Raw genomic sequence first — 7,578 nt, 5'->3', positions numbered from 1 at the left:
ACCTAGTAGCCAAAATGTGAAGCAATCTCTCCAATATGTGGAAAAGTTAAAAGCTCCCCTCATACAGGAGATTAAATAAGCATGCTGTTGACTGTGTCTCTCAAGTCCAGAGTATTGCATGATTTATGTAAAGTGGAGGAGCTCCAAGAAGAAAAACTAAGAGTCTGACAACATCACTATCAACTTGAGCATTTGCCTAGGGTCCAGGATCAGTTATCAGACAGAGCACTATGTCCTGGAGCAGTGAATTACTGACCTCATATTACATTTCATGGCTACCTTCCACTAACAGTAGAGGTGCTGAGTGTTTTATTGAATGATTAGAAGAAAAAGTAATTTTGCAGTTCATCTAAACTAACTATGGACTTAATAGTGACACAGAAGGCCACCTTACTATGTCACTCTCTTCCTTTCTCCCCGTCAACTAACCACATCCAACAAGCAATAAACAACCTTTCTCTCTCTATGGTAAGGGATAAGAAGTACTTTATTACCTTTCCTTTTCTATCTTCTCCTCTTTCCAACAGAGGAACCAAGTTTTCTACCTCATGGTCTCACTGAGGTTTATTTATTTAAAATTAGAACAATTGTTCCTAACTGATATTTAGCCTTGAAGTCTGCTGCTTCTATTTCAGACCTTGTGCGTTTTTCTCTGCTTATACCAGCTGATCTAAGAAAAGATATTACCTCTACCTATGAATCTCATCCAAACTTCAGGCATTGACAGAGAACTGGAAAATAACCTACTGTGTTAGAGGTGGAGCCATATTCTCTCACATTTCAAATGGAGATACTGGTCTGACTTTAGGCCATTTAAGGCTTTCAGACAAATTTTGGATCATTTAATAATTAAAGATATGAAGGCAAATTAAATAAATACAAAGTGGTTTTGCCAAAGGTAAACCATGGCACATTACTTCAGCGCTTCTCTTCAACCAAAATAAAGGTTGGCCAGATAAACTGTGAACCTCAGTAAAATATTTAACATAGTGTCACAGGAAAAATATTAGATAAGTTGTAAAAAAAAAAAAAAAAAAGACATACAAGACATTTAAGTGGACAAGGAGTGGAGGAACGGCTAAAGTCGGACAGCGTATTTTAGTGAAAGGTCTCTACCTGCAAGAGGGTTAAAAAAGGAATTCCTCCAGAGCTGTCTTAGAAGCAGTCTTACTGTCTTACTCTTGTTTTGAGTGGTGTGACATCTGGCACAGAATGAAGCAGTAAGCTAAAGAAATTTTCCAGAGGACACAAAGATTGTCATCAGCACAGGGGACTGAATTTCAAAGACAAAGGAAACAGATGACCTGAAGGACTGAAACAGAAAAGGTGACCCAAAAGGCAGGTCATGAACTTGGGATCTAATTAAAATTTCTGCTATAAGCCGGAGCCTATCAGTTGAAAAAAATATAAGGAGAACTAGATGGGTGCATTAATCGGTTAAAGAGTCCTTACAAGCATGTTGCATCTCTGGAAAAGATAAATGTGATTCTAAATTCAGATGGTTATATCCAAACACAGTAAGTATGCATATAAGGTACTAGTACTCATCTGGAATACGACATACAGTTCTCATTGTCTGTGTTCAGTAAGAATGCAGAGAAAGGCCATGACACCTATCAAGAAAGTGAGTATGAGAAGAGTTCAAAGTCCTCAACTGATTTATCTTGAAGGAGGGAGGAGGTGATTTCTGCCACACATAGCATGGAGCCAAAGGAAGGGTAACTTGTCTCTTGAATAAACGAAGGTTGTAAATTCGAAGAAAACTTATAGTGCTTTGCACAGAAAGATTCCAGAGCAACATTTCACCTGAAATACCTGGAGTAAGAAGCATAAGTCATTTCAAGGTGGAACTTGCCAAATTAGCAAAGGGGTTATGCAGTCAGGTTAACAATAATAGGTGAGAGCAGGAAGTCACTCTCTATCTTCTCTCCCTTTGTCAAAGTAGCACCTTACTTCCCTGTGTTTTTCTGTTCATCCAGTGGCACCAACGGAGAGAAGAAGAATCTGTCCAAGAAGTGGAAGTGCTAAATTCTGTAACAAATTATATACGCTATGATTCCAGCTTGCAGCTGGCTGAGTTCAGATTCCTGTGCTATTCAGCGTATTAACAGCTTAGCTGGATTCTGTCATGTAGCCTACCAGGTGCTCTTACAGACCAACACCTCAAAAGGGGTGAAAAAGAAATCTATTTATCTGCCAGTCACTCAGTAGCACAATCCTGAGACAAGCTGTGTTATTCAGCATGTTCTCTTCACATCTATCCATTTTCTTGGAGAGGACAGTACTGAATTCTTGCAAGTCATATGGAAGTTATGTTCCAGTGATCTGCACTTGTCAAAGAATAACTGTTTATCCAGAGCCAAGTTATGACATCAGAGGCACCTGCCAAAAATTATAGCACAGATCAAATGTGGCATTCAGAGTTTGTGCCCTGGAACTGACTGGTCATTCCACTTGGTGTGTCGCAGACTTCATGAAATGAAACTGTGGGTTTGGGTTTTTCTCCCTGCCATTAAAATAATTCATAATAGCAGATGTCATCACTCCCAAAAAAAATGAGTGACGGATGAAAAGATTTCATCAGTTATTTCTGGCAGTTGGAGCCCTCTTGAAAAGGGGAACCCAGAGGTAAAACTGACACTATTCAGTAATCACTCAAGAAATCCATACTTTGACAGAAGAGGAAGCTACTGTACAATCAAAGTAAGAATTTATATTATTGTATTTTGGCCAAAATAAGATTTTTCTCTTCCTATCTTGCCTAAAGATACATGCATATACAATTATTTTACTGTTTAAAAATAATGCGAATTTGAATAATGCTTTCTTCATCTTCCCTCCATGACCTTGAATTCTGTATATTATGGTATACCTCACTGGAAGATAATCTCATTCCTGTCTGTTTTATAAAATATCAGAGGCATTCTACCTCTGTTTTGTTTTACTTTAATCTTAACTTCAGCTATTAAACTGTTTTTTTTCTATGTCTGTTTTTTGTATTACTAGAACTTCTGTATTACACATACTTCAGCTGAAAGCAAAACCCCCATAAAATGAACGTGTAAGGGGTTATTCATCCTAATGATGCATTGATCTGAGTAGTTCAAAACTTTTTAGAGCACAAACCATAAACAGGTTTTGACCTTGTATACTGTACTGTAATAATTCTATAATGCTGGAAACTGTTCCATGCTTAGGCAAACAAACTCCAGTGAAGGGCAAAAGGAATAGGAGACTAATTAGTGGCCTGACAAAGATAAAATAGCTCATAGTCATGATATGACCCAAGGGACTGAGTCCTGTTGAAGTCAAAGATAATCTTTCCATTGTTTACAATGGTCTGAAAAAAGCTCTGAAGTGATTGTGGAAATTCTTTCAGAAACATGTTCACGTTCAACACTAAAACTGGCTGAATCCTCAAATTCATCGAAAGTGTTAAAATTAGCCCTAACTCCACCTTTTAGAAAGGAAATATTTTTAAATATATAAAAAACATTCTCGTTCAATGTTTTGTTCTTCCTGCAAATATTTTGGAAATAAAATAAATAAATTGGGTCCAGTAAGACCAACAACAACAAAAAAACAATAATAGAGAGAAAAAAGTAGTTTGGTTTCTTTTTATTACCTAAACCTTCGTTTTTAATTATGGATCATTTAGATTAAAAGTTACTTTAACATTTTTCACAAAATATGTTCAGTTAACATCTTTGCTGAATGCACTAAAACATTTCTTACTAAAAAGTAAAAAAATTTCAGAGAATCTCATTGTATGTACAAGTATTGTCTCTCTATATAAAATACTGAATTTTGAAGACAATGGCTAACTCAAGACATATATTAAATAGAAAGACTGAAAAAAGGAAAAAACATGCTTCCTTTCAGACAATATTTTTTTCTTTTGTTTGTCTAGTTTAGGTAACGATTACTAAAAATAGCTCTCCTATTCAAAACATCAAGTGCCATTTCTGACAAAAAACTTTCTCTGGTAAGAATCCAAAGTGGAAATACAATTACAAAGTGTGTAGAAGAGAAATTCCTTGGATTAGATATTTGTTCAAGCCTCTTTTTGTACCTCAGTGGAGGTTGTCTGAGATTACAATAATTCAAACAGGGTAGACCAGGAAAGAGCTAAAACCAGAGCATGTGGAAACACACTACTTTAACACATTCAGCCTGCAGATGGGATTAAAAGACAGAAGGTTGTGCTATTGCCTGTTTCTATATTAATTTTGTGGCAGTGAATAAAAGTTGTGAATATAATAACTTCCAACTGGAGGTAAAATTTCTTCTCCCTTGGACTGGAAAGATCTGTTTATGAAAAACTACTCATCATTAACACTTTGAATCTCCTTTAAATATACTCTGAGACAGCAGCTCAAAGCGTTTAGAGCAACGTACTGTATGTAGATGCTATCTGCATTTCATGAGTGATTTGCTGTCTTACAGATTGCTGCATGGCAATGTGATTTATGGTTTGATTATAAATGTAGGAGATTTTTCTTTTACAGTGCTGTTAATTTTATCTACTATTACTTCCTCTTGTGGACATTCCCAATAAATTAATAATTTGTTAACACATAAATTAATTCCCATAAATGAATGGTGTAAAAAACTCTTTCATGCACACATAGACATTTTCCTGACAGTTAAGTTTCAGGGTTATCAAATACATACACCACTTTAGTCAAGATGTAGTTTCACCTTTATTTAAATGTTTTATTACCTTGTCTCCCCCCCAAAAAAAAACAGTCAACTATACTTTAAATGAGCAGGTAGGACTGCACAACCCATAGAAAAATAGTCCCTCCTCAGCCCTCTTAGCTAAAGATTTAATAAGAGTCTCTGCCTTGCACTAGTGCTACGCACATTTTAGTAGCCCTGAATGGGAAAAGTACTGCAGAAAGTTTCATAACATAGATTTTCAGTCCCTAAACAATATTGACACTGACTCAAGTCTCAGAACAAATCATTGTGAACCCATGGAAGTGTTGTTGTTGCTTATATCACTTTCACATCAGTGGAAGAACTTGTTAAAACAACCTGCCATTAGTAAGAACCTCTTTTCCTTGCTCACTTACCACCCAGGCAAAACTGGTGGAGTGACTCTAAGAACATGTGTTTTCTACTTGAAGAGAAAATATAACTGTCCAAATAGTTTCTGAACCCTGAGATACCTGAGTAAAAGAATTAAGAACAATTTTGCCAGAATTAAGTCCATTTGTCTGTGTAACTCTAATTTATGTTATTGGGACACAAAAAAGAAAGCAGAAAATCTATTAACAACAAGAACAACAAAAAAATATATTTTCTGGAGCGATAATAAAGAATTTGTTTGATACAAAGAAAACAAACCTAGAGAATTAGTTAGAAATACAAATCGTGCTCGCAAGTAGAATCTTTCAATTAGAAAAAGAGAAGGTATTAATGGTATACATGAACTCTAATCTCTTTACATGGATGTTGTAATGCCAGACTCAGAGAAAGGATGCTTTCACACATCACAGCACAAGAGATACTGGCTAATAATGCCAGACAGCACCTTCTTCAAAAGTCTTACATCAAGAATGTTTTAGCAAGGACCGCAGCAATATCATGTGAAATATTCACTGTCACTGACATTTCTAGGAACTATTATCAAGTCAAATGTTCTCGGCTTGCAAAAAGTCCCATAGACATGCCTGACTAACATATGAAGAAGTACCTTCACCTTGGGGAAGCCTGTCTGACCACAGCTTGTTCCTCTGAGTGGAGCAGCCAAGATTTAAGGCAGCCAAAACCCTCACATGGCCCCCAAAAACCTAAACAATTCAGACCTCATATGAAGACTGGAGGCCCTCTTTGTACCACTTGAATAACATCTACTAGAAGTTTAATAATCATAAAAACTTAATCTCTACTGAAAGGTTAATGTGTTATGGCAGCCTCGTACATGAGGCAAAGTATAATAAGGTTTGGAGGGCAAACCTACTCAGACATTTTGTCAGCAGCTTGCACTTGGCGTCTGAGGCAACCGGATAATTATCTGAAGAGTGTCAAGTGGGCAGCTGCTACTGATAGAAGAGCCTTTAAATGGTGCAAAGACCCAGGTGACCTGCTGGTCTGGGAATGATGAAATAATCATATTCCATCACTCACTGTAGCTAGCTATTACCAGAGCATTTATTCTAACACTGCTCAATGCCTATAGAATTAAGATACAGATAGGGCATGTGCTAGTGTGTCTGTGAAATTCATAGTTTTTGCGAGATGAAGTCTTAGATGAAACTGCTATTTTGGGTCCTCAAATTGGGACAAAAGATCATTAAAATATCACATGTATTCCCGTTTAGACCACATCACTGATAAGCAAAGCACTTTTAGCAAAAGGTGGTAGAAGAACTGCTGTACCCACAGCATGGTAATGACTCCCGCTACATCCTGCTGTGCCATATCTACATCATCCGCAGTCCACAGCGAAGGAAACACCAGAAAACTTGTTTGCCTCAGAGGAAAATATCTGATTGTGTTGGTGATATTGTAGCTCTTGCTGACTTGCTGTGGAGAGGACCAATATCCTTACCACCCAAGCACGTCTGATACTCCATCACAGATATTATATTACATGCACTAACCAATTCACGCTTACTACTCCAGTTGGACTGTGCCAGTCTTTAAGCAGCTCAACTTTTTTGTGGAAAACTACTGCATCTGGAAGTGGTAGACACTTTTCTTCTTGTTAAGTGTTTTTTTCAGTCCAGTCAGACTTAGCACTGAGTTTGGCAAAATAATTTTATATTATGATCTTTCTAAAAGAGAGGTCTGTGAAAACGATGCCAAATCACAAAATATTCAATGTTGGAAGATGTCAAGATCTTGCTTACATGCCATTTTAAAACTTCAGGAGTTTAAAATACAGCATTTGATAGGAAGATCTTACACAAGTCTGCCTTCATTGTGTTGTATCTAACTGTCCTTTTATTTCCTCTGATCTTCTGCTGACAGCATTGCAGAAATCAAAGGTTTCATCAGGTTGGCGTACATGAGCATAGTCTTTATAATATTTATCAAGGATATTTCATAAAGTATGACACTGCCTATGAAGCAGACTCACAAGTACATATCAGGGTCTATGAGGCATTAATAAATTCATCAGCCTTACAGAGTGGTCGTCTGACAAAAGTATCTAGTGACAACAGAAGATAGATGAAGACAGGGAAGCAAATGGATTTCATATGAACCCTCAAATTATGTGCTGATCTAGTCATGGAACACTCCGGAGAATGATTTTAAGTTTTGTTTTTTTTTTTTGTCTTTCTTGTATCATCCCACCACTTGCTGGAGGGGCTTAGTGGAGGAGATTGATGCAGGAAATCTGCTTCACAGTTGGGGTAGAAGGATAACATGTTGCTGGTACCTTACTTAACATCATAGCAAATAAATATTTGGGCAGCAACAAATATAGTATATGATGCATTTTCTTCTGATTATTTCCTTTGGGAATAAACAACAGAACTTAACTTTTCAAAGTACCATTTAGATCTGTTAAACAATGTGTATTTGGTAATACTAGCAAGTGCCTCAGATATATACAGTGATTTT

The sequence above is a fragment of the Patagioenas fasciata genome, chromosome Z, assembly GCF_037038585.1.
Source record: "Patagioenas fasciata isolate bPatFas1 chromosome Z, bPatFas1.hap1, whole genome shotgun sequence".
Lineage (NCBI taxonomy): Eukaryota > Metazoa > Chordata > Aves > Columbiformes > Columbidae > Patagioenas > Patagioenas fasciata.
The sequence above is the reverse complement of the archived record's forward strand: the minus strand, read 5'-3'. Positions refer to the sequence as shown.